Source organism: Fistularia commersonii, chromosome 15 (genome assembly GCF_037954325.1).
Source record: "Fistularia commersonii isolate RoL2024-O1a breed Wild chromosome 15, RoL_Fcom_v1.0, whole genome shotgun sequence".
In the NCBI taxonomy this organism is placed as follows: Eukaryota; Metazoa; Chordata; class Actinopteri; order Syngnathiformes; family Fistulariidae; genus Fistularia; species Fistularia commersonii.
Window position 1 is genome coordinate 6,461,037 of NC_141298.1, and position 14,194 is coordinate 6,475,230.

Genomic DNA, 14,194 nt, shown 5'->3' on the forward strand with positions numbered 1-14,194 from the left:
CATAAACATACATAAATGCACACGTATATACACATAACTACTGTATAGATATATTAATGACTGTTTATCCTTGGAAAAATTTACCCTTATTGCTGTAACAAGGGAGAACTACAATATTGAAATATTTGTTTATGTGCAGTAAAATGCATCAGAAAATTTAATATACTTTGTAACTTTGGTCAGTTATTCAGGAAAAAAATAAAACACAGCTGAAGAATAGCGAAATGTTTTCCTCATACTTTGGACTCCAGTGCCTCTGGAGGAAACTCCTTGGATTTTTTTCTTCCTTTTTTTGTCACATCACTTGTACTCTGAGCTGAGTCATTCTAGCATCCGAGTTTCGTTGAAAAGCATTGATTTTGATGTTGCTTGTTTTGTTTTGTTTTGTTTTGGTTTGGTTTTTTTCCAGGATCTGGTAAATGATGCATATTTTTTTTAACCAGTTTTAACAAGACAGTGTGGGATTGAGACATTCTGCTGATCTAGACTGAGTTCACTTGGGCGTGTTGAATTAATTTGATGCAAAATACAAATATAATGAAGTTCATGGGGTTAAACTGTAGAAATGTCTCTTAACTTCAACATTCCCTGTTCTAACTCAACTACGTATCTTTGTGCTTGAGCGTTTTAAACAATCCATCACCATTACGATAAGCCGTGAAATGTCATCATTTTTCGTCCCGGTCTTTAATGAGCCACAAAACAATCATGTTGTAAAAAAAATTAAAGACAAACAACACAACGATGAAACTCAACGCAAGCTGTAAAACCAGACGAGGCTACAAGGGCCGAGGTTTTAACAAATGATTCAGAGAGAAAGTGTATGAGGGGAGATAAAGGCCATCGAGCAGAGAGGAAGTGCCACAACAAGCCTATTAGCTAACGTATCACTGAGGAAGATAACAGGAGGCTCGACACACTTGAAGACTGCGGTGCACCGGCAGTGACAGTGCAAATAATGAACTAATCACACCAGATAGAAGAGACACGCCGGCTAACTAATTATTAGGTGCACCAGGATAAATCCCAAGTGTGATTATACAACAGTCTGTCAATTCGTTGACTATTTTCTGGATTTTGCAGTTTATGCGTTTTCGTGACCTGCTGCTTTATTTTGATGGACATTCGAGCTGCTGCATTTTTGTGTTTTTCTAGACCGAAAAAAAAAACAGTCCAGGTTAGCCACACTAATGTATTATCTTTGAAAAATTCCCCTGCCAGCTTGTATATGCAAGGTGGTACGTCTTAAAAAAAACCTTTCGATGAAGAACAGAAACACTTTGCAATTAACATTCATCAGTGTGGTAGAAAGATTGAAAAGTTAAATGCATCTGGTGAGTTTATTCAAGAACAAACATCGCCGCCTGTTAAAACGAATAAATTAAAAAGGCTGTTAATGTCAACAATTATCATTTATTAACCTTTATTTAGAATTGGTATGTAAATGAATTCAAAAAGAGCATTCACAAATGGTTAGCTTAAGTAATAATTATAACGCAGTGATGCATTTATGGAGGAACATATGTTCCACTTGAGAGTATTCAACACCGGCAGGGCAGATAAGGAATCAATAACATTCCCTAAAACGGCTACGAGTTAAGGAATGCTATATGTAGACAAAGGAAGAAGGTACACGTTGGTGGATTTCATCAAGTCCTCATTTGTTTTGTTTTACCCAAAATGCATTTAAAGGCTGACTGATTTTAGGTCTCAGTTTGAGTGTATCCAAATGCATTCCCATTGGGGTTTGCAGCATCCCCCTCTGGGATGCATTAGACTGAGAACAATCCCCCCTTACGGCTCTTTCAAATGAGGTGAACGACATAAGTGCCTCTGACATATTTGGACATTGTGCGTTTAATGTGGGGAGGGAAAATTATCTGAATAATGAAAAAGTAAAAGAATGATTTTGAACACTTAAGTTCGGTCACTGCCTTGAACATGTAAGGAAACATTTGTAAATGTAGCTGATTTTGTAATATTCTTATTTTACATGAAATTTCAAGACGGAGCCGTGTGAGTGGCTGTTTCTTTGAAAATATGTAGCAAGTTTTCTTGGATCGATAATGAACTGTGAATGATGTTGTATAAACTTGTAAGGATTTATTCAATGTGTTTTCTTTTTTTTTTCATATTGAGCCATCTGATCAGGTTTGAGAAGTTTGTTTGGTATCAGAATAAAGGTTTTGTTTTTTATGACAGGGCTGGTGATGAATAGATATCCAACCAGCGGCAATTAATGGCACCATGAATGGGATAATCCCTATACCATGGTTTGGTAGCATGTAGCAGTGGCTATTGCATATGCACAAAAAATGCAACACTCAAATAGCTGAATAGCTGAAAATATTAATCAAGGGATTAGAGATCATATTTCAGTTTTGGTTAATGTACGTCATGCTTCAGTTTGGGTTAATGTAAACAATATTTATGCCATCCTGCATTTTTGATTACTTAACTGCTGCTCTCATTGGCAAGGCATGAAACAAGATCTGTTAGTTATTGTTGTCAACAATTATCATCAGCCACCAATTAAAATAGCCTTTTCTGAAGAATAACAATAATTATATCCACAATATTTTGATTGAATATAATCAATTTGGGAAGCTATTCTTCTGACTATTTTTTAAACTGGCCCATTGAGGTTATTCTAAAACCAGGAAGTAAGTCAACTTTCAGCACCTTGGACAGCACCAGCACCCAGGACCGCCGCAGCTCAGAGGCAGAAGCTTCGTCTCGGCCTTTGCGGTGGAAAACACCAACATGCAGATACTCTAGAACTCATTTGAACTTCCAGGTGGTTAATTTTCACCTTGGATAGTAAATTACAGCTTTGACTCTGACTGCCTTATCAGGAGTTAACGTCTGAATGCGCTCAAACAAATTGGATTCAAATGTTTTTTTTTTTGTCTTAAAAAAAATACTGAAATGTATCCTAACGTTCAAATACTGACATAGTCAGGTGCAGTTGCTGGATGGAAGTAGGGGAAAGTCTAATCCTATGATCAGATTTAACCAATCGCTTCAGAGATATAACATATTGAGCATTTCTGCGTGTCCTGCCTCCATGTCTATATCTTTACAAAAATGCAATTACATACATATTAGCTGTGACCCCCAATAAACCGTACAAACCAGCAAATTAATAAATGTAGGCCCATGCAGCACTGGTCTACTTTTTAGTTAAACTTGAGAATAACATAAATAGATATCAATCAGTTCTTTGATATCCTTCATTCATGAATCCCCAAAACAAGGCATTTTTCCCATAGTTTCCTTTGTGTATTTCGTTTTATGTGAAAGGCAATGATTATTGTGCTGTGAAAAAAAAAAGAATAACAATTCATCATGTGATTGTTTTAATTAGTTTAAAGTATTGAATGTATTGTGTCATAAACACTCCTTTATTTCATTTTTTTTCCCAAAACTGTTCCATGTTTTGTACAGTGTATTCATACTTTTCAATAACCTAGTAGGTTAGTTAAAATACTGTGAAACTACTCTTTTGTGCTAATTTAGTCTTAATGTTGGACACATATTTGATGATTTGAAAGCAAGAGCGTGACACTTTTTGGGAAGTCACATGTGTAAACAGGAATCACAAATCACCCAGATATGACAAAGGTAATTAAATTGGTTAAAACGATAATATGAGAAATGCAAGGAGTAACACAGACACGGTTCATTTCGAGACATAAGATTGCAGTAAAAAATACAAAAACAAACCTCTATTATTTATTTATTTATTTTTTAATAGTGGGAAATTGTGACTTTTTAAGATGTACGGCATGACACAGCAAGACACCCCGTTTTCAAACAATCCCACACGTTAGAAAAATCGCGTTTTTTTTCACCTTCGTGTGAAAACAAGAAAGAATAAATAAAAATAAAATAATTTTCTATATCATCTCGAAAACTACCGACGACCAATTCACTGCGTAACGTACGGATGGAAGCCCCTAGGGGCGCGATCATTGGATCGTCCGGCGTCCAATAAACAGCGAGTATTTATATTTTTACTCTCATAATAGGAAGCCAAGATGAAAATAAATGAAAAATAGGAATTAAAAAGATGGATTTAGTGACGAGGCTGGATGACTCTTCCTCCCCGCCGCCTTGACGACTTCCGCCCGTCCGCCGTGCGCCTTTAAATGTCGCGTTGTCGGCGCGTAAGGGGGCGTGGCCTAACAGTGCGCGGCGGCTTCTCTCCTTCTTTTGCGTATGCATGCATGCATGCGTGTGCGTGTGCGTGTGACGCGCCGCGCCGTGCCGTGCCGTGCTACGACACACCTGTGAGAGGACGCTGAAGCCGAACGCCCTCCCTTTTCTCTCCGCCCCCCTTCCCACCGCCCGGCGGACACCACCCAGCCGCACCAGCACCGCCCGCAGCGGCTACGACCGCCGCGCACAACCAAAGCCTGGATATTCTTTTTTTTATTGAAAACAAACAAACAAAAAAAAAAAAGGAAAATCAACAACAACAACAACTACAACTACAAAAAAGGAGGAAGAAGAACTACATCTCTCAGGGGTGGGGGTGGGGGGGAGGGGGAGTTTTTACATCCGGATATTCGTGCTCAAGGTTCGGACGCAGGTCAGTAGCTTCTTCGCTTCCTTCCTCGTCGTGGTGGCTGTTTTTTTTTTTTTTGTTTGTTTTCTTCAGCAAAATGTAACTTGGAGAGGCAGGAGGAGTGAAGACGGGGAGATAAAGGGGGGGGGAGAAGAGGAGCAAGTCTGACTCCTGACGCACAGGTAGCGAGGAACTTGCCACTTTCTTTCTTCTTTTTTTTTTTTTTTTTTTTCTTCCTCCTTCCTCCGTCCACCTTTCCCCCCCGGTGCTTCCAGTTATTAGACGGCACCGGAAGCGGAGCAGGTGAGAAGCCGTTCGAATCAGATGCGTTCACGGGAAGGGGGGATAAAATCGTTAAAACGGGGATCTCATTTTATTTTTATTTTTTCTCTCTTCTTTTTCTCTGCCATGTTGAGGCCTCTGGATCAGTCCGGAGGAGCCGTGTAAAATTCTACCCCCATCCCCGATGGCCATGTTTACTCCACGAATGATCCATTTTAATGCCCCCCCACCTCCCCTTTACAAATACCATGCGATGCCAAAAGCTGTGTCCTTTTTTTTAACGGTAACCGAGAGCCTGAGCCCCCCCTCAAACCCGCGACCTGCGTGTTTTTTTTTTTTTATTTTCATTTTCCTCCTCCTTCCCTCCGTGGCGGCTGAATAATGGATGACCCGCACGCAGGTGTCCGGTGTCCGAGCATTGTTTCGCCCCTGCGGGTTCACGTTGACATGTCCGACGGATGCCGCGCGCATCCCTTTGCGCAGAACACACACACACACACATACATACACACACACACACACACACAGACATACACACTTGCCATCGAGATGCGGGGGGGGGGGGTGGAGGATAAAAACGTTCGTTATTGTTCTTAGATTATCTCAAATTCATTTTTATTTTGTTTATTATTTTATTTGAGCTCACAGCGAGTACGTGTACGCGCACGCACCGTCACATTCCTCCATGACGGCGCGTCCCCGCCGCCGAACAGCTGCTCCCCCCCCCCCCATCCACACACACATTTTTCCAGATGCGTCGAATCGAACGCGGCTGATCCGCGCGTCCCGGCTCCTGGAAGAAAGGGCGCGTCTGGGTGGAGGGGTATTAAAAGCAAAAATAACATTAGACTTCCACCGTAAAGCGACGGTTTGCGTGAGGAAAAGGTTTTTAAACAATATTATTATTTATTATTGTTATTATTATTATTATTAAACGGCTGATTATTCGTCGGGTCCGCAGGGACTGCAGGGAGGTGCGTTTTCTTGTAGCTTCTCCGCTCCGCATTTTCACCCTGCACCTTCAGCTGACAACTTTTTTTTTTAAATTATTATCTTTATTATTACCCCCCCCCCCACCCCTCCAATTGAAAACCCACCGGTTTGACGGGGCCTTTTCTCCGTAGATCAAGTTCAAACGCGTCCACCCAGGAGAAAAATTCAAATGTGAATCACAACCGGCGCCCCCCACCACCACCAAACCCTCCCCCCACCCTCTCCACCTCCTTCGCACCGTTTGTCATTGACACTGCGGCGGCTGCCGGATGTCGAATGTGGCGGATTGTCGGTGCAGAGAAGGAGAGCCGAGGCCTCCGGAATCCACCTGCTGGAGGATGAGAACCGGGGAGGAGGGGGGAGCCTCCATCCCTTTCTTATCCACTCCGGCATCTTTCATTCCCCCTGTCCCCTTTCTCTCTTGCTTACTTCCAACATTCGCAAAAAAAGAAATATATAGATAGAGATTTTTTTTATTTATTTTAATTGAAATTCAGATGTACCGCTTTAACCGGCGCTAATTGACGAGGCCCCGGACGACGACGAGTGAGTTAGATTTTCCTCTTCCTCTTCCCTCCACGTAGCCTTCACATGCATTTTTGGATGTGCCGGATTTGAAGCGTTAATCGGATTAGACGGTTCTTTTGCGTTTATGCGGGGGGAATTCCTAATCAGGGTTTATTTATTTATTTTCTTAACCAAAAAGGGAGGATGTGGATGGGCGTGACCCAGTGACAGGATGCGTCTCTCTCTCTCTCTCTCTCTATCTCTTTCTCTCTTCTCCATCCCTCTCTCTCTGCAAAGGGCCCCAAAGTTGCCTCGTCCGTTTGCTCCTGGAATAAACATTTCATTTTCCCTTTTATTTTCCATATTCGAGCCCCGACAGCAGTTTTTTTTTTTTTTTACACCCTCAGGACGGTTCTGTATTGCCGAGTGGAAACTGATCAGCTCCGAATAATCGTGAAAACCCCGCGATCTCTATCGATACCCACTCAGCCTTGAAATTGATCCGGTTTTGTTCACGATGCGCGTCCAGTGACCATTTTTTCTTTGCCCGTTACGCCTCCTCCTCCACCGGTATTTGTAGGGGTTATTAGGGCAGGATGGAGCGTAGACTGTTTGGGTACTTTTGGCTACCCCCCCCCCCCCCGCCCACTCGAACACCCACGCATACACACGCACACACACCCCTCCCCGGTTGGCACACGATTAACTGCGCTGACAAATCAAGCGCAAAAAAAGCCAAGGGCTCTCAAGGTAACTCTGATCCCTCCGGGCGGGGAGGAGGAGGCCAGTATCACAGTGTTTTTTTTTTTTATTATTATTTTGTTTTTTTTTGGGGGGGGGGGGGCGCATCTTTTTTCTTAAAAAACATAATTTTTTGGGTGTTTTTTTTAAAACGATGTTTTTTTTTTCTATTTTTATTTTTGATTTAATATTCTTAAAATTACTCGTTTTCTGTCTCATGCTTAAACGAAGTGCTAAATCGCGGGGCCAACCAAATGTTTTTTTTTTTTCAAAATTCTTTTTACCCGATCAAAATGCCTATAATTTAACCCCATGTTCAATAGATTTAGGAAACTAGATTTAAAGCAAAAGTATGCCGTATCTGTCTGTGTATTTTTTTTTAAATCACCATTATTATTTCATTTTTGCGGCCTTACAAGGGCGGTTCATATCCGGGAAAAATGTGCGTAAATCACGTGGAAAAACGTCTGTGCGTGTGCGTGCGGGCGCGTGTGTTGAGAGAGTGTGCACAAGACCGGAAACGCAGGATGATATTATATAAAGTGCTGTTGAGGTAAAAGGCGAGGTGTGTGTTGGCGTGTTGAAGTAAAACGTGAGCGCCTTAGAGTGAGTGTGTGTTTCGACACGGAAGTGTGTGTAGCCAGGCTTTGGTTGCTGGTTGGCGTGAATCGAATTTTGTCTGCAGTCATTTTTGAATGCGTGTGTGATTGGTATATTCCCGTGCGTGCGCGCAAGCCCTGACGAGGAGGTAATTGTCTGAGAAAGAAGGGTTACATGTCGTCTAGCTGCACAGACTGAGGTGTAACTCTCAGCTTGCGTGTGCGTGCATGTGTGTGTGTGTGTGCGTGTTGGGGCGCTGGGTGATGTAATGCCGTGAAGGGTGCTGCAGCAGAACCACGGAGCCCTGAGAAGGCGTGTCCTGCCTGCAGAGTAGCAGGATGAAAACACGGTGCCCACGCTGCACTCGCCCAAACACCAGACACGTTCGCCCACCCTGCGTCGCCACAACACGCACAAACACCCGCCCTAAAATCTTCTATTATTTATTCTTCTCCTTTCTCAATGCGTTAGATGAAGGCAGAGGACGCACGAATACTGAATTTTGAATTAGAAATAAAAATAAATAAAAAAAATCAATTAAACCAAATTTGTTTTTAATTATTTTTGATCAAATATTTTCATTATCGATTTCAAAAAGGGAATAATTCGATCGTGCCCACTCACACACACACACACACACATACACACACACCCATCCCACCCCCTCGCCTCCTCCAGTCGCAGCGCCGTGTTGATCCGTGGGCTGCGACGGCAGACAGACCGGTGAGACTTGGCACCGGGGCTGCGGACAGACTGTGCTGTGCAGCAGACCGGACCGGACCGGTACCCGGGCCAGGCCGGGGGGGCCCAGACCCCTCTGACCCCTCCCGGGTCCCGGTTCTCGCACGAACTCTCAGGGTAACAGCATGTGGGCAGACGTGCAGGAGCGGAGGGGGAATAGTAAATAGAGAGCAGGAGCGAGGCGGAGGCGCAACCACCGACACACCCAACCTGAGAGGACCTCGCAGTGAAATACCTAAATTGAATGAACACGACGTTTGATGAGAAACTGTAAATTTAGATATTTTATGACCTGAAATAGCAGGTTCATACACGTCGTTATTTTGGCCTCAGTCATCCATTCAAACGTTAAACAAAAAAGATTTTAATTATCATATATTTGTGATCGCATAATTGAATTTGCACTGTTTTTTTTTTCCTATGCGAAAATATTACCCATATCTATCCATTATGTTTATCCTAATATTTTTTTAATGCAAACTGGTCAAACTAATTGGAGCGGTGCCACATGACGATGTCATACATAAATCTGTGCTAATTATTGTAAGGTGTTTTTTTTTAAACACACACACACACACACTCAGTCCACCTTTAGAACACGGATAATAGACAAGGTGTTTTTTTTTTTTTTAATCTGATGGTACACGGTGTGGTACTGGTATAAGACACACCCTTACATCTTACTCCACACACACACACACAAACACACACTAGAAGCTCAAGCTGAACATGTTTTTTTTTTTTTCTTTCATGGATCACGACATTTACTAGGCCTTGTGTTCTTTGTCTGCCATCGATTTTTTTTTTTATATGACACCACATATTTTAATTAATTATCTTTGCATTCTCATTTATTCAAACGCGTCACCTTTTTTTGTGTGTGTGTGTGTTTTTAACGAATACTACAACTTATACCTATTCAGACCGAGCTCTGATGGTGGGGAGATGCTGCTGTTGCAGCTGGTTTGTGACTTTTCGGGTGTCTGCAACGTGATGAAGAGAGGGGAGGAAAAGCAGGGTACTGCTGGGCGGGTCATGAGACGCATGAGTGGGAGTGGATGAGGTGGAACGTCCCTCCTCCCTCGCTGTCACTCCATCGCTCTCCGCTTCCACTCGTCTCCTCTCCTGCTGCCTCTCCTCCTCCTCCTCCGCGTCCCGATCAAATGGTTCTGGAATCGTACCGCCGCAATGCAAACGTACGCGTCTCTGCTGCGTGGGAAAATCTCACGTGGAAAATGACGTCAACACATTTGTAAGGAAAAACGGCCGCCTGTCCTGTTTTTTGTTTTTTTTTCCCCGATGCCATCTGCAGGAAACGGAAGACATCTTGTGTGTGTGTGTGTGTGTGTGTGTGTGTGTGTGAGTGTGTGATTGAAGCACCTGCTGTAAAATTACAGGAGTCCATTTAAACACAAGGGGCTAACTGGTGGGTTGTTTTTTTTTTATTTTTATTTGCATTTACACACATGTACTCCATTCCAGTGTGTCTGGTTGTTAATAGGATCCATAGTGCTGCTGCCTTTTGTCAGTGTGTGTGTATGTGGACTCGTCCCTGTGGTATTCCTCCAAAAGGGCCTTTCACCGAGAACAATGATCCATGTCGTTTAGCCTTTTAACCCCTGACGCTCCTGCACGGCAACAAAAGAATGGCCTGTACACACACACACACACACACACACACACACACACACACAATAACTGAAAATAATGCAGTGACATTTATGTACACAAGTGTGTTTGTGCGTTTGAGGTGGAATCAATTTTACACATCAAAGTGTGTTTGAGATGCGGGTATGTGTGTGTTTTTAACTGAAAGAAAGAAAGTTCCTTTCATGCCTTTTGTGGCTCTGAAGAGTGAAATCTGATAAGTGTTCTTCATCACAAATCTCACAATGTTCCCCGAGCGCTGTGGACTATTCTTTTAGTGGGAATGGGGACATGTGTGTGTGTGTGTGTGCGTGTATACAATCCTGTGTCAGTGATCCATTTCCCCTCTCCCAGTGTCTCTGGCCTCAGTGTGGGTGCTGCTGGGTGGGAAAAAAAAAACAAAAAACTGATGATCAGCTGAGAGTGTGTGAGAGCCGGGCGGCCCTGCTCCTGCAGAGAAATGCGTCGATAGGATGAAATGAAAACCGAAGAGTAGCTTTGTGATTGTCTGAAAATGGCTGCCACCAGGCCGAAACTTTCTTTGCATTGAAGCTGCACAAGATAAAGGTTTACATTTAAATAATCATACATAACATCTTTCCGTTTTAAGAATAACATTTTTATGCATTTTGATTTACACTAGATTCATATATTGTTGCAACATTGTCAGTGTTTCTTTTAAGTAATGCATTGAAATGCACTTAGTGAATAGGAAGAAAAAATATCTAGATGTGTGTGTGTGTGTGTGTGTGTGTGTGTGTGTGTGTGTGTGTGTGTGTGTGTGTGTGTGTGTGTGTGTGTGTATTTAGTTGCTTTATAAAAATAATGCATTTTTAGACTTCCTTCAAATCATATTGTAGTATACACAATACTGTAAATGTTAGATCAAATGCTTCATTATGTTTAGTCAAAAGAATGACTAAACTGTATTCCACAAGGTTTTTATGAGGAAAAAATATGGACTCATCTTATGAAATGATGAATATGTAAATGTTCTCACACTCTTATTTCATCGCAAAACTAATTCATGTGTCTGTGGAATATTATATACGGATTGGCTTCCTCTTATTAGCACCTTACTGTAAATTATGTTCCCCATCAGCCTTTAAAGAAACAATCCAGAAGAGATAAATTGGTCAATTAATGTGAAATATTCTCTACAACTATACAAGTCTATATTTGCAACATGAAAAAATAGTTATTGGCCTAAAAGGGCATTTTAGATATTTAAGAAGACAATGGCAATGTTAGTGGTGTGTATTTGAGTGGAAAAAAAAAACATCAAAATGACATGCCTTTATAAAAATGTATCATTAAGTTATTTGTGATTTGATGTGAGCCCTCTGAGATGTGACAGATGATTTTTCTGGATAGAAGCTTGATAAGCAGCTCTGTTTGTATAGATTCAACCTGGAGGCTCCAGGGAGAGGCTGTGCTGTGGATTGATAACAGTGAAGGATTAAAAGCATTAAAAAAAACATGTTAATGGGTGAAGTCTGCCAGGGGGAGGCAGGACTGTAGCTGCCGAACAGAATTACTTAGCAGTAGAAATACGGTAGAAATTGACAAGTTATTTTGGCATACATGCTTAGTGTTCCCAATGATCCATGTTGTTGAAATATATGTTTTTGAAATAGAATATATATAATTATTTCCTATCACTTCAGGTTAATTCAAATATGTTCAAACTCTTTGAAAATTTCTGCTACTGCTCAGACTTTAAGTAGCTATTAATTAACAACTAGCCCAACTTAGAAGTTGCAAAAATACTACCATAATATGAGCAACGCTGTAATAAAATATACACGCATCAATATACAATGCAGCTCATTCCTGTATATCTTATTGTTCCGCAGTGGGTTGTATGGGAGCACACTTCTGTTACAGTGCTATATTCATAAAAATGTACCTGCCCTTTGACCTGGTCAGTGATGATGACAGAAAACAGTGTGTTTATATTGACCAAAATGATCCCTGTTTTTATTTCTGAAAGACCATTATCTCCAAAATGTCAATAAGATAAACACATTTTTTTTTTCTTAATTCACAAAACCGTCCTGTCTAGCATGGCTATTTAAATTTTATCATGTTACATAGAGGTATTTTCCACTTGTTATTGACACTTGTCTTCATATGCAATCAAATATCTATTAGTTTCAAGCAAATACAGTCAAAGAGTATCTGACATGTGTTTCAGAAATATGCACCAAAAATGTATTTACAGAGTCCCAAAGGGACAAAGTCCCTGTGTTAGTTCCAACAACAAAGCGGACATGTTTTTTTTTTTTTTTTTTTTATCAGAGAAAAATTGACAAAATTTTTCCAAATTAAACTGACGAGCATCAAGGAATGAGATGAATGTTAACTTGCGCTGCACTGGAAGCAGCATTTTCCGCTTACAGGGTTACCGTGGCAACCATCTCCAATTGACTTTCTCCTAGCATTTTGATAAAGGCCAAAATATGGTCACACCTCAGACTTAATCCTCTTACAGGGCTGGAAGAATTCTTGAGTGCTGTCACTGTCTGCCATGTTTTCAGTCACATAAACAATCCCACACTGTTTGCTACTCGGGAGACTTTTGCTAATGTTTGCTGGTGTCGGACAGAATCTCACCTGTTTCTTCCTAATCTTTGAAATGGGGCCGTAATTGCTTGTTCGTGTGACCTAATTGGTGGGCTGAATCGCAACATGGAGACGGACACTGGAGTTTCCAAAATGATTGTAATCGTGAACAAAAACAAAATAAGACCTAGCTAAGAATCTCTCTTTATACCATTTATCTTGCACAGCTGCAGCCTACCCCAGCTGTTATGGGGTGAGAGGTGGGGTTCACCCTGGAACCTTCGGCAGTCAGTCACAGGGCCACATGGAGAGTCATACAACCATTAGCTTACTCATTCAAGCATCTCGGCAATTCAGGGACTCCAATTAACCAGCTGCGTGCTTTTGGACGGTGGGTGGAAACTGGAGAACCTGGAGGAAAGCCACACAGACAAGGGAAGAAAGTGGAGACCCAGGGACTTTTCTTGCTGTGAGGTGGAAGTGGTAACCATTGTGCCCCTGTGTCGCTCACAAATCTTCAGGTTTAAATTACGACCATACGACAGAACCCTTTAAACCTCTGCAGTGTTGGGCAATCATAGTATTCGGCTATGAATGTAGTCCGACATCTTCACAGCACCTTCTAGACCAGTGAGGAGCTCCAACACTTTATTCATCATTTTTATGTTTTTTTGTACAGAATGTAGTCTTGATTGGGTTAATCATCAAATAATCTAGGCTAATTCAAGTGTAAAGCTCTCAATCAAATAGGCGAACTCCTCAAAACATGGTAAAGAAGTCCTTAAATGCTTATCGTCAATGAAGTGAAATCCCCATCCGCTTTTGTGGATGGGGATTTCAAACCAGGTTTGCTACTCTGTTGCCTCCAATGGGGAGTTGGGGTTTGAAGCAAATATCTCTATCGATATTTGCAAAGTTCCGCAGGCTCTTTAAGGCTGTGGCTCGCTACGTATTGACAGGCGTTATTGCTGCTGGATGCCGCTGAGTTAATGATCAACTCATTGTTGTACAGGATGATATCATCCAGCTGATAAAAATTAGGGACTAATCAAAGGCCACTTAGAGCAAGAAGCCAAAGTCTTTAAAAACTAATTTTCATCTTGCATAGTTTTCTCTCCTTGTGCTTTTCCTTACCAAAGTGGCTATCAACTCTTGCAAGACCTTTCCATGCTATCATATCCTTTCAAGATGCTGCACACCTTTTGGACACTTTCTTGGATTGTCTCTGCTTGAAAGATGTTTTGAAAAGTCAGCTGCATTTATAAGCATGTCTTTTGATTTGGAGTGAGTTGGTTGTTAATTCAAGTAGCACTTCTGCCTCATAGCACGAAGGAGCCTTGTTCAATTCAATTCTTTCTGTGTGGAGTTTGCATAATTTCCTTGCGTCTGCATGGGTTTTTCTCCAGTGGGTTCTCCATTTTCCTACCACAGTTCAAAAACATGCAGGGTGTTCATTGCAATAAATTGGAAAAATTGCCCAAATGTGTGACTGAGAGCGAATGGTTGTCTGTCTCTATACGTGGCCTTGCAATTGACTGGCGAGCACTC

The 14,194-nt window shown here is 41.6% G+C and overlaps 1 protein-coding gene across 6 annotated transcripts in view; it reads left to right on the forward strand.

The window, feature by feature from the left end:
• Window positions 1-4,281: 4,281 nt before the first annotated feature.
• Window positions 4,282-14,194, forward strand: part of LOC147226309 (neurexin-3a-like) — a 201,896-nt gene continuing 191,983 nt past the window's right edge. For 5 of the 6 annotated variants that reach the window (XM_086160544.1, XM_086160545.1, XM_086160546.1 and 2 more), the window contains exon 1: window positions 4,623-4,873. The gene's annotated coding sequence lies outside the window, so the exon portion shown is untranslated. Of the gene's footprint in view, window positions 4,595-4,622; window positions 4,874-14,194 lie in introns of those variants that run through there. The other variant, XM_086160549.1, reaches the window with a different exon arrangement.